At 43.7% G+C, this 16,325-nt stretch overlaps 1 long non-coding RNA gene across 1 annotated transcript in view; it reads right to left on the bottom strand.

Moving 5' to 3' along the window:
• LOC117079009 overlaps nucleotides 1–16,290 on the bottom strand; it is a 33,783-nt gene extending 17,493 nt beyond the window's left edge. The window contains exons 1-3 of the long non-coding RNA XR_004435244.1: nucleotides 16,214–16,290; nucleotides 6,956–7,020; nucleotides 4,207–4,333 (exon numbers count right to left, since the gene is read on the bottom strand). This is a non-coding gene — a long non-coding RNA (uncharacterized LOC117079009). The remainder of the gene's footprint in view (nucleotides 1–4,206; nucleotides 4,334–6,955; nucleotides 7,021–16,213) is intronic.
• Between the last annotated feature and the right edge of the window lie 35 nt (nucleotides 16,291–16,325).

The following is a 16,325-nucleotide window of genomic DNA, read 5'->3' as shown; positions in this document are numbered from 1 at the left end:
AGTGATCTTTCTGCTTTTAGGCCAGCCACACGCCTCCCAGCCAGCCAGCAGCGCTAACTAATTAGCACACGTGATGGGAATTGGAAACAAAGTCGCCAACAATAGGAGCGTGGGAACCCGAGCTGCGCGGCAATTACAGCGCCCCCCTCCCCCGCCCGGATCGGCCGCGGGCGACGCGCCACCCGCCCGCCCAGGGAGGGCCCGCCAGGTCCGGGCGCCCGGGGCTCCGGGCCGCGTCCGTCCAGTGGGTCGCGCCGCTCGCCTCCGCCCTGTGCGGGTGTGCACACAATAAGGGGAAAGCATGTTTAGGGAACCTCAGCTCTGGCCAGGTCACGCGAGAGGTCAGTTACCCTTTGTTGGGAGAGAGCGAGGGAAGAAAGACGGTCATCAAATATCCTCCTTGTGATAGTTTAGGGGCCTGGACAGCTCAGGAGCCCGCGGGCCCACCGTGGGGACTTGGGACTCTGCGGGACGTCTGCCTAAGTGCTGTCGGGGCGCCGCGGGGAACGCGCTTTCTTTATAGTATATGCAAGAGACGTGGACCCTGCCCTTTCCGCGTCCTGCTGAGAGGGGGCTGTTGCGGGGCGCCAAAGAGCGGCGACAGCGGGCAGAACAGCGAGGGCCAAGAGCCGGGCGCTTCTAGCCTGGGCGCGTCTAACCTGGGTTCACCCTAAGTAGCTGGTGGCTGCCCCGTGCGCATGCGCCTAGCGGTCGCCTGGGCCAAGGTGATTTCAGAGATAGGCTGATGGAAATTTGCGTCTGAAGTTTCCCAGTACGCTACACTCCGATAATTTTTTTTTTTTTATAACGGCTTTATTTAGAATTCACATGCCACACAATTTACCTATTTAAAGTGTATGATTCGGCTGGGCGTGGTGGCTCACGCCTGCAATCCTAGCACTTTGGGAGGCCAAGGCAGGCGGATCACTTGAGGTCAGGAGTTTGAGACCAGCCTGACCAACATGGTGAAACCCCGTCTCTACTAAAATACAAAAATTAGCCCGGCGTGATGGTGCGCATGTGTAATTTCAGCTATTCGGGAGGCTGAGGCAGGAGAGTTGCTTGAACCAGGGAGGTGGAGGTTGCAGCGAGCTGAGATTGCGCCACTGCACTCTAGCCCGGCGACAGAGTGAGACTCCGTCTCATAAATAAATAAATACATAAATAAAAATAAAAATATTTTAAAAAGTGTATGATTCAACAGTTTTTAGCATATTTACAGATAGTGCAACCATCACCAATTTTAGAACATTTTCGTCCTCAAATCCCCCAAACCCGTCCCCTTTAGCTATTAATCCACCCCATAACGCTAACCTCTCCCTTTCCCTAGTTCTAAGCAACCACTAATCTATTTTCAGATTTTCCTGTTTTAGACATTTCATATAAATGGAATCATATATGTCATCGTTTGTGTCTGGTTTCTTTCAGCATGTTTTCAAGGTTCATCCAGGTTGTGGCATGTATCCTCAGTTTTCCCTTTTTATTGCTGGGTATAAACACATTTTGTTTATCCATTCATCAGTTGATGGGCATTTGAATTGTTTCCACCTTTTGGCCACTATGAATAATGCTGCTATGAACATTTACATGCAGGTCTTTGTGTGAACATGTTTTCATTTCTCTTGGGTAAATAGATAACTTAGGAGCAGAATTGCTCAGTTGATGGTCAATTTATGTTTAACTTCTAAGGGAACTGCCAAACTGCTCCAAATTGGCAATAAATTCCCAACTGTGAGGTTTTAGTTTTTCCCCAGCTTCCCACCAATATTTGCTATTGTTTGTCTTTTGGGTTATAGCCACTCTAGTGGGTGTAAAGTCAGTCCTAAACTATAAAATTAAGAGATTCAATGAGCTCTAAGCTCTTTTCCAGTGCTAAATTTCTGAGGCACAAGAAGTGGACCTTGCATAGTATATTCTAGCAGGGTCATGAATGGTAACTTACTAAATCAGCTGCCAAAACACAATAGCATCACTATTTTCTGTGAAAATTGAAGTAGAAAGTAATTATTTACAAATATGTATCTAACTGGTATCATGGAGCTGTCCAAATAAGCCCCAGTTAAAAGATGACTCCTTTTGATACTCTCGCCGTCCACACCCCAACTCCATTCTCAAATCTCAGCTTCTACTGTCTGTAGCAGACAAGTTATTTCCATATTATGTGATTTTAAATGACCCTGTATATTCAGAAACATCAAGTGGCAGTAAAACGTTACTCTGGGTTGTGTTGTCCAAACCCAGAGTTATTTTCTTGGGGCCAGGGTGTTTGATCAGATTTCAAGTTTATTTAGATACAAGTGTAATTTCTCATTTATAGGAAACTGCTTTTATAATAACAGTTGTAATGTTTCTGTTTACATGATTGGCTGCAGATCACCAAAGGGGTGGGTTACCATGTAACATTAAAAAAATTCAGACAGTAAGTTGCATTTATAGCAATAAAAGGGGTGGGCAGAATCCCCTCCTGGCTTAACCTGGTCTTTTCGTTTCCTTCCCTTTCCCTTCCTTTCCTTTCTGAGATAGGGTCTTGCTCTGTTGCCCAGGCTGGAGTGCAGGGGTACAATCATAGCTCACCATAACCTTGAATCCTTGGACTAAAGCGATCTTCCTTCCTCAGCCTCCTGAGTAGCTGGGATTACAGACATGAGCCACTGTGCCTGGCCCTGTTTCTTAAATTCAGAAATGAACATCATGATCTTACATTTATTTCAATGTAGTATATTTTTTTCAATAAAGATACTGCATATAGCGGTTGAAATATATTCTGGTTAGAATAGGTCATTTTAAATTCAGATGACAAGCAAACATGACAGGTGATACATTTACTGCGTCTTCACCTTGCTTGGTTTTGCCGTGATTCCAGGTCTCGGCTGCATGTTAGAATCACCTGGGAAGTTTTAAAAACATATTTATGCCAGACCCCAACCCAAACTAATTATATCCCAATCTGGTTTTCTTTTGTTTTTGAGAATGGAGCCAACTTCAGTTTTTTTTTTTTTTTTTGCCAGCTCTCCAGTAGATTCCAAATACAGCTAGGGTTGAAGTTGGTCTTACCAGTGGTTCTCCAAGTATGATCCCAGGACTGACTGCATCATCTGGGAACTTGACTGAAATGCAAATTCTTGGGCCCAACCCAGACTTACAGAATCAGAAACTCCATGAGAGGGGCCCAGGAACCTGTGTTTTAATAGTCTTTCAGGTAATGTGTGCTGAAATTTGACAACTACTAATATAAGTAGAAATTCTCCATTTTGGCTGCACATGTGAGACACCTGAGAACTTCAAAAACTACTGATGCCTGGGTTGACACCCCAAGAGATTATAATTTTAATTGTTTTGAGGTGTGGCCTATGAATTGAAATTTAAAAAGCAAGCTCCCCAGATAATTCTAGTATGTGACCAAGTTGTGAATCATAGAGCAAAAACAGCAATTCCTAAAGTGTAGTCCCAAATATCCAGCATCAGCATCATCTGGGAATTGTGTGAACTACAAATTCCTGAGTCTACCCAGATCTGATTCACACACTCTGAGGGGGAGGGGGACCCCCAAATCTGTGTTTATTATTAAACCCTTCATGTAATTCTAATGCTCACTAATAGTTGAGAACCACTGGTTTCAATATTGCAGTTCTAGGGTCTGAATATATATTCAATTTTTGGGGGTGGATCATTGTGCATTACAAAATTTTGAACTACAGGCCCTGGAGGAACACAGTTTCTCTGTTAAAATAATTTTTATATATTCTTAAATTCTCTTATTACCATTGTAATTTACGCCTTAGTTTTGATTATTTTGCCTTTGTAGATTTGAAGGCTGATCTCATCTATGCTTTTGTCTTTTATTTGCTCATTTCTTTAGGTTTCAGAGGTCTGAGCATTTCATTTTGACATAGGGGAAATAATGGCTTCCTTTCTTCTCTCTGGAGCCCTTCCCTTGGGAAACATTTTGAGAGTTCATGGTTTCTCAAGATAAGCAGCAACTGTCTTAAACATCAAACCATTACCATCAACAACAAAACCACCTAAAAATTCATATAGCTCAATTTAGGAATTTAACATATATCCTGAATTAATTAGGAAATTGCAAAGTTCTTATGTAAAAGAGCTTGGCTGAATTCAGAGATACATAGCTGAATACTGTATAACTCATCATGATCTTTTGACGGATAGCCTTGAAGCCAAGCAACTCCTTTCCTCCTCAGTTACTTTCTATTAGAGCCAGGTTTCTCCATTAGCAAAGACAAATGGTTTTCTAGAGCAGTGGTTCTCAATGTGTGGTCTCTGGGCCACCACCAGCAGCAGCGTCTCCTCCTCCAGGTGATTCTGATGCCTGCTACAAGTTGAGAACCAGTTTTAGAGCAAGAAAACTGGGAATGATTTTTGACTCACTACCTATCAGGGCAGTCTTTTCTCCATCCAATAATATGCCAAGTATTGCTCAATATTTTTTCATAATTCCTTTCCCTTATTCTTTCCATTCCTGAAGCCATAGGCTTAATCTAGGTTCATTCCTAGCAGATTCCCAACTCCAGGACTTTTTCCCTCTATGTGGGTATTCTTTTTATATCACCTCAACTATGTATGATGAACATTCAAAGTCTCCTCCTTCTGTTTATAAACCTAACTAGATTGTCTTATTCCATTTCACATTCTTTGTCCTCATGGGCTTCATAATCACTTTCCAGCGGGCCATCCCACTCCTGCCCTGTTTTCTTATGAGGCCCCTTTCTCCTCAAGTATATGGCACAGACCACCACAACCCTCTCCTGCTTTCTCTCTGAACTCCATGAATGCTATAAATAAAGGTAATGGGAAAAATGTCAACAAAGTACTCTTGGTCCATTGTACTGAAGCGTCTAATCCTGCACAATTCTTTCTTCAGCCATCATCTGTGAACATACTATTTTTTTCAAGACGGCGTCTCACTCTGTCACCCAGGCTGGAGTGCAGTGGAGCGATCTCGGCTCACTGCAACCTCCACCTCCTGGGTTCAAGCGATTCTCCTGCCTCAGCCTCCTGAGTAGCTGGGACTACAGGTGCACACCACCAGGCCCAGCTAACTTTTGTGTATATATATATATATATATATATGTATTTTTTAAGTAGAGACGGGATTTCACCATATTGGCCAGGCTGGTCTCGAACTCCTGACCTTGTGATCTGCCCTCCTCGGCCTCCCAAAGTGCTGGGATTACAGGCATGAGCCACCATGCCCAGCCTATTAACATATTCTTACTCTCTGTCTTGCACTAAAAAATGTGGGCCCCAGAGACCAGATTCCATGAGTAAACACATGAAAGAAGCAATATAAAAATTATTCCTGGAGATCAAGATGGAGAATCAGAAAGAAAATGCTGAAGAAGATGATACTATAATGTACTCTTGTTCAGTGTTCTCTAAGGTTTGTGATATGTGTATACATGTGGGCCCAAGAGTGTCTAATTCAAGAAGGCAGAGTATTTACAGTCTCCAATATATTGCCCGTGTTTAAAACATTAACAAACATAAAGCAAGATCATGTGTTTTTGTGTGTACATGTGAAATTAAGAAATCAATCCTAGTCAAATGTCAAGGAAAATAAAAAAAAAAAGCTCAGAAAGTATTGCAAATGGGCAATAAATAGTACCAGGACAGTAAGATAAGTCTTTTTGTTTTAAACAAAAAATTTTAGAAGAAACAAAAGTGGTTTGAATTAAGTACTAAAAAAGTTTAACATGAACTGATAGCAGAGTAAAATTTTGGTTAGTGACCAATTTAAGGAATACCTATTAACATTTTCAGCTTTTTTAACACCAAAAAATATTAAACCAACTCTTAAAACTGGGTATCAAAATTATTTTACATATATTTTACAGAGAACAAAAACTTTTAACTCAGAGCTGTGAATTCTCAGAAAACTATGCTTGAAGGTTCAGTATTTTTGATAAATCTTTTCAAAGGCACTTTCAATATTATTGTGCTAATGAGCATGGACTGAGACAATAACATATGATGGCACATATAAGCAAAGACATATCAAGCTGTCTTCAAAATGGAATATATGTTGCTTTTTAAAAATTAGGCCAGGTGTGGTGGCTCATACCTGTAATTCCAGCATTTTGGGAGGCTGAGGCTGGTGGATCACTTGAGACCAAGAGTTTGACCTGCCTGGGCCACATGGAAAGATGACTGCTTCACAAAAATTTTAAAATATCGGCTGGCATGGTGACATGTACCTGTCGTCCTAGCTACTCTGGAGGCTGAGGTGGGAGGATCACTTGAGCCCAGCAGTTTGAGGTTATAGTGAGTTATGATTGCACTACTGCAGTGTGGCCTGGGCAACAGAGGGAAACCCTCTCCCCCATTCCTGCTCCCAAAAAAAGAGAGACTTGGCATGTATTTGAAAAATTCTGCCAACTCATCTTTCTGTCTCTATTACTTTCTTTCCTCAGTGGAAAAATACATTACTTTTATTCTATATACTATGTGTTATAATTACTAAATATGGTGTTACAAACATAAAACCCAAACAGCTAAATTATGGAAGTATTTTTGTAGTGTTTTTAGGGGGTAAAAGAAAAGGTGATTCAAGCACACAGTCTACTGAGATTCAAGGAAGTGAATTGTGGTCTTCAGCGTGTACTCTGAGGGAGGATGAGCATGCAGCCCATTGCACTTGGGAAAGTTGTTCACAGAGGGACAGTTGCAAGGCTGGAGAAAGGAAACCCCAGGAACAATGAACTCTGGGGATTTGGCTTGAGGTAGACTGGTTGAAAGCCTAAAGGGGTCCTAGGCTTGTTTGTATTGGGCATTGGTGATAGGGTCGGTAGGGCCAGTTTTTCACAGTGGGAATTTCCAGCAGAGACAAACCACCCCTTCCTTTCACTGTCATTTGTCAAGAAGCTCAAAAAGGACAAGAACAGGAAAGAAAATTACAGACTGAAAATGCAAGCTTCTCTTAAATGGTGATACTCACCAGAAATACCAAGCTCTTTGTCATTTATTTGGAAAGAAACTTGTCTTATTTCTTTAACTTATCATCTATAATGGATTTGAAAAAGAAAAGTCATTGAAAAATAGAAATATATATATAGCTCTAAAAATAGGGCTTTTTAAGTGGCAAAAATTTGTATTTCTTATTTTGCTCCTTCAGTTACTGGCAAGTAAAATAGAACACATTCTAAAAGCTGGGAACCAGAACACTTATCTATAACAAAAATGCCTACTTACAAAGACACATTAAGATTTTATACAAGTTTTGAAGTAGGAATTGTCTTAGCTCAGGCTGCCATAACAAAATGCTATAGACTGTGTGGTGAAACAATAGAAATTTATTTTCTCATAGGTCTGGAGGCTGGAGGTCCAAGATGAAGGTTCCAGCATGGCCAGGTTCTGGTGAGGGCTCTCCTTCTAGCTTGCAGATGGCTGCCTTCTCACTGTGTCCTCACATGGGGCAGAGAGGGAGAGAGAGAGGGAAAGGAAGAGAGAGGGAGAGGAACAGAAAGATGGCACAGGAAGAGAATGAATTAACTCTCTGGTGTCTCTTCTTATAAGGGCACTAGTCCCACTATAAAGACCCCAGCCTCATGGCCTCATCTAAACCTAATTATCTCCCAAAGGCCCCAACTCCAAATACTATTACATTGGGGGTTAGTGCTTCAACATATTAATTTTGGGGTAACACAATTCAGGAATGATATCTAAACATGTTTCACTTCTTTCATATCTTGTAACTAGAATGTTAGCTGGCCCCACTAGCCTTTGACTACAAATGAGGTCACATTAATGCCTAAATTCCAATGATTCTTAACCCTTCCTGCCAGACTATAGGACTTTGGCCCCTTTCTAAGTTTTCAGCCCCGCCTGGGTAATGCCTCCTTGATGTTCAATGCTGTTTGTCAGTGACATCTTCAACTTGAAGGCCTGTGCACTGCCTCTGTAGCTAAGTCCCAGTCATCACCATGTACCCTCAGAGTGCCATTTGGCAGTGTGTATGCACGTGTGTGTGGGGGGCATGGGGTGGTGGCACAGAATTAACCTGTCCCAGTTCTCTGCAGCATACTGTCACCTGGGTGCTGATGTAACATTATTATTATTGCTATTTTTTACTAGAATTATCTCCCATATAAATAACTCCTTTGGCTTTTGGTCCTAAGCCTTTTCTCTAATGTGACTCAAAAATCTATCCTCTCAAGATAAAATATTTGCAAACTATGCATCCAACAAGGAACTAATATCCAGAATTTACATGGAACTCAACAACAACAAGAAACAAATAACCCTATTCAAAAGCGGGCAAGCGACATGAATAAACATTTTTCAAAGAAGACATCCAAATGCACAACAGGCATATGAAATAATGCTCAACATAACTAATGATCAAAGAAATGCAAATTGAAGCCACAATGAGATATCATCTTATACTAGTCAGAATGGCTATTATTAAAAAGTCAAAAAATAACAGATGTTGGTGAGGACATAACGAAAAGAGAACTCATATGTTGTTGGTGGGAATATAAGTTAGTACAACTATGGAAAACTCTATGGAGGTTGCTCAAAGAACTAAAAAGTAACGACCATTTGATCCAGCAATCCCACTATTAGGTATATATTCAGGAAAAGAAATCATTATATCAAAAGGATACCTGCACACATATATTTATCACAGCGCTATTTACAATAGCAAAAATATGGAATCAACCTAAGTGTCCATCAATGGATGATTGAATTAAAAATGTGGTATATATACACAGTGAAATATTATTCATCCATAAAAAATGAAATCATGTCTTTTGCAGCAATAAGGATGGAACTGGAGGCCATTCTCTTTAAGTGAAACAATTTAGAAACAGAAAGTCAGATGCTTGTTCTCACTTATAAATGGGAGCTAAATAATGTGTACACATGGACATAGGGTGTGGAATGATAGACATAGGAGGCTCAGAAGAGTAGGGGAATGGAAGGGGGATGGGTGATGAGAAACTACTTACTGGGTACAATGTACATTACTTGAGTGATGGATACACTAAAAGTCAAGACTTCACCACCACACAATATAGCCATGGAACAGAATTGCAGTTGTACCCCTTAAATTTACACACTTAAAAAAAAAAGGGAAAAAAATCTGTTCCCTCAATTCTTTCCTCCCTCCTTTCTGCTCTGTGCTCCTGAATCAAAAGGTAAAAATATTAACAACAACAACAACAACAACAACAACAAAAACCTTTTCAACTTAAAACCAAAGCTCCAGTGTGTATCAGTTCAGGCAAACAGATCACTTAGTGGATTAGCAGCCCTCTAGTTTCAAAGACGTGGATTCTGTGAATTCCAGTTTGGGCTCACATGGAACTTCTGCTATACTTTGAAGTTTTTTTTTTTTCTAGTGGTGCCAAAGGCATATACTTTAAACTTTAATAATTTAAAATCATTTTGGATTTATTTATAATAAATATCTAAGAACATAAAAAGTAGTAAATTATGAAATACTTGAAAACCAAATCCAAAGAAGTCATATACCCCAACTGTTGCAGTATTATCTCAGCATCCAGGCTACCTAGGAAATAAGCCTTCACTTCCACTAAATGCAACTTGGTACAAGGTCCAGAGAGTGATATTAACCAGCTTGCTTTTGTGACACCATAAGATTTATCTCATGTATATCTAGAGCTGTCTTGGACGTGTAAAAATAAAAACTAGTTAAATTATTTAAAGTATGAAAATATTCTGCAAATTACTATTTTAATTAGTTTAATTGAGAAAAGTATGCTGTATGTTAATGTTTGCATCATTTTAACTGAGAAAAGAATATACTGTAAATTATTCTTTGAGGAAAAGAGGGTGTCATGGAATCAAACCAATGGCAGAGATTCAGATACAACTTTGGGCAAATCTCTTATTTCCTTTTGCGTAGGTTTCCTTTCCTAAAACTGGAGAAAATAATACCTCCCTTTTCCTGGGTTGATGTGAGAATTCAATCAGTTATATGTAAAGTTCTTAAAACCGTTTCTGGTATATGGTGCCATGAAGTGCTATGAAGGTGTTTGTTATTACAAGTATTTAAAAGGTAATACAAATTACTTTTAAGTAATTGGTCTCTTTGATTAATCAGCAAAGAACTTTCAGAAATAGAAAGTCAGATGCTTGCTCTCACTTATAAGTGGGAGCTAAATAATGTGTACACATGGACACAGAGTGTGGAATGATAGACATAGGAGAGTCAGAAGGGTTAGGGGATGGGAAGGGAATGGGTGATGAGAAATTACTCAGCAAAAGTTATATTTCAGCACTTGACTTAGTAATAATTTATATTAAGTTGGTTTTCACTTGTGATTAAACTTTTGTGGGTCAGTCGTCTTTAACCAAAAGCAAAATGCAGCCACCCTTATGCTATGACAACTTCCCAATATGCCATTTGCCCAATATGCCATATGCCATTCCTGGATATGCCATTTCAATGGAATATTAGCACATTATATGAAAAAAAAAAAAAAGATGCTGTAAGTGGCGAGTTTGGGAAGTGCTGGGTTAGACAAATGTAAATAAGGCTTCTTTACTAAGAATGTCTCTGAGCTTTTCATGCTGTAATGTGCCCTGAGATCTTACAGGTGGTTTTCCAGATGTATTTGAAACAGATTCTTTTATTTACAAAGCATCTTGAGAAATTAATGTTCTGTGAAATGTATGTTGGTATTTTAAATATATATATATATATATATTTTAAAAGATGGAGCTGCTCATTGTGAAGGAATTCACTGGTGGGCATAAGAGGCTCAGGAAAGCTCAGGGAGAAGGCCAGGAGTTCCAGGCTTGATGGTCCAGCAAGGCTCAGGAAGAAGCATCCCGTATTCTTATCATCATCATCATCGTCATAACTTAAAAGCACAAGGCTTAACATTTGTTTGGCACTTGAAAAAATGCTTTGTGTCATTTTATCTTTTGAAAAACAAAATGAACGCTGAGCTATTATTTTATGGATGAGGAAACTGAGGTTCAGAGGGTAAAGGTGTGGTGACAAGCTCAAGGTCACACAGCTAGTAAACAGTGACTTGAACCCGGGCAGGTGACTTGAAATCCCTTTTTCCACTGTACCATACCACTGCCTGTTAGGGTTCCAATTAAACAATTCCTTCAAGGCAAACACCAAGGCACCTCACATCTGACCTCAATTAGGAAAGCTAATCGTGGAAGTGCAGTTTTGCATGGCATGACATGCCACAAAGCAATCTGGTATTTGAGACGCTGCATCTAGAGAAAGCGGCAAGCATCAGGAACAAAGGAAAACTGGCACTTAGTCAAAATTCCTTGTGTTCTCATGAAGGAGCCACCTCTGAACACCATGAGTACACTCCTCACTTACACATGTATTTATAGCACTACATGCTCAGGAGATGTTTCTTAGATTCAAAAAGCACAACTTTCACTAATAATGAATAGCAGATGCTTATATTACTCAAAATAATCTAGTGCTCTTAACAAGAAGCACTGTTTCCTTGTCCTGATGTTAAAAGGATATTACTTTCTAGAGACTCTTTTAATATATCCAGTTGGTACATAATTATTTATACTGCCTTTCAACCTCATTAGATGTGTAACAAAGAGGATCAGAAGAAAACATAGAAGTAACTTAGTGCTCAGAGTTTATATGCTCATGTGCAGAGCCGGTCTATTAAAAGCCAATAATAACAGATGTTGTTTATTGGGTGCTAACTAGTGGCCAAGCATTGTTGTAAAGTGCTTCATATAATTGGTCATATTTAATTTGTGACACTGGAAAGTAACTATTATTGATATCACCATTTTGTGTGTGTGTGTGTGAGATGGAGTCTCGCTCTGTCGCCCAGGCTGGAGTGCAGTGGTGTGATCTTGGCTCACTGCAACCTCCCCCTCCCAGGTTCAAGCAACTCCCCTACCTCAGCCTCCCAAGTAGCTGGGATTACAGGTGTGCGCCACCATGCCCAGCTAATTTTTGTATTTTTAGTAGATAAAAATATCTACTAAATTTCACCATATTGGTCAGGCTGGTCTTGAACTCCTGACCTCGTGATTCAACCACCTCGGCCTCCCAAAGTACTGGGATTACAGGCGTGAGCCACTGTGCCCAGCCAATATCACCATTTTACAGATAAGATTATTGAGGCTTAAATGTCATGTAGCTAAGAACTTGTGAGCAGCTTGATAGAGATTGTGGCTTTTCAGCCTGATTGCTCCAGGCCTGGCTCAGTGGCCAGCACAGACTAGGGGCTTTATACAAGTTTGTCAAGCAAGTACATAAGCAAGCAAGCCCTAAAGGTTTCAGCTAGCCACTGGCTGGCTTTACCTAAAGTTGTTTTGACAAAGATCTTTGCCTTGGAATGGATACAGCAATTAGACTAAGAGGTTAGAGAGAGAGGCAGTCCCTTCTTTCTCAGAGCTGCAGGTGTAGCCTCTGGTCCTCCTGAGCACCATGGCCCATGCCTGTTCGATTGAGATCACCCGCACCTGCTAGCAAACGGACAGAGACAGGGCCTCATGAAGGGTATCCAAGTAGGGACCTCCACAGTGGCCAAAGCTCTCATGAATGATCGACAATTTGACGTTTCCTCCAGGGCAGTCTCACACACAGCTACTGCTTGCACCCCTTCCAACAAGCTGACCACCCTAAGCCTCGTTCACAGAGAAACGCTGCAGCTGGAGTTTTAGGATGAGCTGTTTCTTCCTGGAGGTTCTACCACTTTTCCTCTGGGGAGGCCCCCACCTGGGCCTGGCCTTGTGAGTGAATTCCTAAATCTGGAGTGTCTCTCTCTTCCAGGACATCTGGAGTATCTCTTCGGCAAGGGAATGCAGATAAAAGCAGCCTGCAGAACGCTAAGTTAAGTAACTGAACCCAGACTCTACAAACCAGGCAAGAAAATGGGCCTTTGAGTGAAATAAAAAAGGGTGATTCTTCAGGACAGATGAATTATAAAAGGCAACACTTGCCCACTTCCCCACCCTCAAATGGTAAAAGGTCCTTTTCCTGAGGGGCCAGGCCTGGTCAGTCCCATTTAAGCTTCAGAATGGGTCAATTTGCAGGATGTACCTTGCATTCAGGGTAGCAAAGACGTTAAAAGTCGTTCTTTGCTCAAAGCCTCCAGGGGTAAATCCCTTCTACATAGCAGATGGGAGAAAATTGGGCCTGGTGCCCTCAGTGTAACTCTCTCCTCTGATCCTACCACTCATGGGAAGGGTCTCCACCCCTTCCTTCCTGGTTATTACTGAACCACCTAGTTCACCTCTTCTTGATCTTAAGTCCCTTCCAAACACAGAACAGGCCTTCCCAGACCTCATAAAGAATCCTCACCCCCTTGTTTTTCCTTACCAAGGAGTGCTTCCAAGCATTGGAGCATCCATAACTATTTTATTGTGTATTCTCTGTCTTCTCCCTAGGATGCGAGTTCTAGGAGTGCAGGCTGGATGACTTTTGGGTCACCTTTGTATTTTCAGGCTCTAGCACAGCACATGGCACATAGAAGAATACGTATTTATTGGAAGCAATGAAAAATCAAAGTTAAGAAGCAGGACCACCTCATTTTTAATTTTTTCAGAGACAGAGTCTCCTTTTGTTACCCAGGCTGGAGTGCTGTGGGCATGATCATAGCTCATTGTAGCTTCAACCTCCTGGGCTCAAGCCTCAGCCTCCAGAGTAACTAGGACACTGGCCACCATGCCTGGTTAATTTTTAAATTTTTTCTAGAGATGGGGATCTTGCCGTGTTGCCCAGTCTGGTCTGGCACTCCTGGCCTCATGCAAAACTCCCACCTCAGCTCCCTAAGAAGTTAGGACTACAGGTGCATGCCATGCCTGGCTAATTTTTAATTTTCTTTTTTTTTAAGAAATAGGGGTCTTGCTATGTTGCCCAGGCTGATCTGGAGCTCCTGGACTCAAGCAATCCTCCTGCCTGGGCCTCTCAAAGCGTTAGGATTACAGGTGTGAGCCACTGCGCCTGGCCATAGAGAACCTCCTTTTTGATAGAAAAGTAATCACGAACAGGTGAGCAATATTTCACTTGGATGCCAATGTAGAGTTAAGCATTCCTAACCCCACCTGGTCTCACCTCACTCAACATCTGCAGCTTGTCTATGCCTCTCCACAGCAGCAGAAATGGGCCAAAGCAGGAAAGGCTGACTCACTGTAGGTGCCAGAGGCAGGGAAAATTTACAGAGCCAGAGGGGAAGTAGACACACTGGTTCTGGGGAAGGGTGGCCTGTCCCTTTGGGGAAATAAACTGAAGGTCAGAGGGACTTCTGGAAGGCAGAGGAGAGCAGGTGGGGTGGTTTCCTATGCCTGAACCATCAGGTTCTGGGAGGGAAGAGGCAGGGAGCAGTGATGGATGCCCTGGACTGAAGACTGGGAGGGCCAGGAAGGAGCCTTAAAATTTGCACTTCCAGAGAGAAAGCCGGGTGGTGGGATTGACCTTGGACTGACAACTGACAGGCAGCATGTGGTGGAGTTTCAGGAAGCCAGAGGTCTGGGGTGCCAGCAACAACAAACCCAGGATGGCTGATGGAAGGGCCCAGCCTAGACAGGGAAGCAGAGGGCTGCATGGAAGGGCTGACGGCTGGAGGTGATGTGAAGTGGTATAAGCTTCAGTGGGAGCCAGGAGGTTGTATTTCCAGTGTGTGTGGAGGGGTGGAGGGGTGGGGTTGCCCAGAGAGGAACTATGGATTAGGCCCAGGCCGGCCACTCAGAGTGCTTGGCAGCCAGGGTGTGTTAAGATGGCACTGAGGCCGGGTGCGGTAGCTCACGCCTGTAATCCCAGTACTTTGGGAGGCCAAGGCAGGTGGATCACCTGTGGTCAGGAGTTTGAGACCAGCCTGGCCAACATGGTGAAACCTCGTCTCTACTAAAAATACCAAAAACAATTAGCTGAGCATGGTGGTGCGCGTCCGTAATCCCAGCTTCTGGGGAGGCTGAGGCAGGAGAATCGCTTGAACCCGGGAGGCAGAGGTTGCAGTGAACCGAGATCGCACCACTGGGAGACAGAGCGAGACTTTATCTCAGAAAAAGGAAGAAAGAGAGAAAGAAAAGAAAGAAAGAGAAAGAAAGAAAGAAAGAAAGAAAGAGAAAAAGAAAAGAAAGAAAAATGGCATTGAGATCCATAAGGAAGTCTAGAAACCAGGAAGCATTTTGCAAAGAGAAAAGCCTTTTGTTATCCTCACCGATAGGTATTAAGCTTTCCCTCACAGACAGGACTACAACCTCCAGAGTGGATCTAAGACGAATGCGAATTGCTCTGCACGTTTGTAAGGGAGAGAAGACCAGATTTTCAAATTTAAAACAACCATTCTGTTTCTGGAATCAGAAATCAGTTTCGAGATTTACAACTGTATTTTAAAGAAATCTGTCTTCTTGGTGGACTCGGGGGGGACTTCACGTAGCAGCCAGTACACGCCACGTCAAGCCACCGAAGCCAGAGGTGTGTGTCTGGGGCCAGAGACGTGCATTCCCTCAGCAAGGCCGGCCTCAGACGCAAACGCCAGCACCGCCACCCCGTCGCCCGCTGAGAGGATCTAGCGGCCAACGCCGGGGTTGGGGGGGCGGGGGCAGAGACAACAAAAAAACCCCAGCATAATGATTATCCCCAGGGACCGTTGGCTTTTTTTCTTCCCCCCAAGTCAGCCGAGAAAACAAGTGCTCCACTTCCCGGAAATGAGATGCACAGGGGTATTCATTCCATTTCGCGGCTGGGAAGCCCCTGCGGAAACGAGTCTGGCTGCATGTGCGGCCTCGGTCCCAGAAATCCAAAAAGAGCGTTCCCTGAGCCCACAGCTTGCTCCTCCATGTGACCGCCCCTGGACTGGTGGCCACTATGGACGCGCCCGGCGCCCCCTTTTCCCGCGGGATCCGCTGAGCCGCAGGCGCGCGGCCTGGCCAGGTGCACCCGGCACAGCCCCGCCAACAACGCGCGCCTCCAGCCGCCGGGCACTGGCGGCCACGCGGGCGAGATTTACGGTGGCGCTAGGCGGCGGCTTCGGAGGCCGGCCGGCGCCCAGGCTCCGATTACAGGTTCACACTGGGGGCCCGGCCCGCGGCCGCCCAGCCCCCGCCGGCGCGCCCTTGCGCGGTCCGGCTCCCCGCCTGCCCATTCTTCTCCATTCATGCGGACGCCCAGCGCCGCCGCCGCCGCCAGCGCGGCCGCCGCCGTCGCCGGCCGCCCGGATTGGCTGGCGGCCGCGGCGCCGGCACTTTCCCACGGCCCGCGGCGCGTGCGGCACACCGGAGGCGCTGCAGGCGCGGCCCTGGCGCGCGGCCAGGCCAATCGGGGCGCGCGGGGCGGGGAGGGGCCGCGGCCGCCGGCGGGCTTGTGTCCCGGCCCGGCCTCCCGCACC

Source organism: Trachypithecus francoisi, unplaced genomic scaffold, assembly GCF_009764315.1.
Source record: "Trachypithecus francoisi isolate TF-2019V2 unplaced genomic scaffold, Tfra_2.0 Lachesis_group7, whole genome shotgun sequence".
Lineage (NCBI taxonomy): Eukaryota > Metazoa > Chordata > Mammalia > Primates > Cercopithecidae > Trachypithecus > Trachypithecus francoisi.
This window is presented reverse-complemented; position numbering and strand designations above follow the sequence as displayed.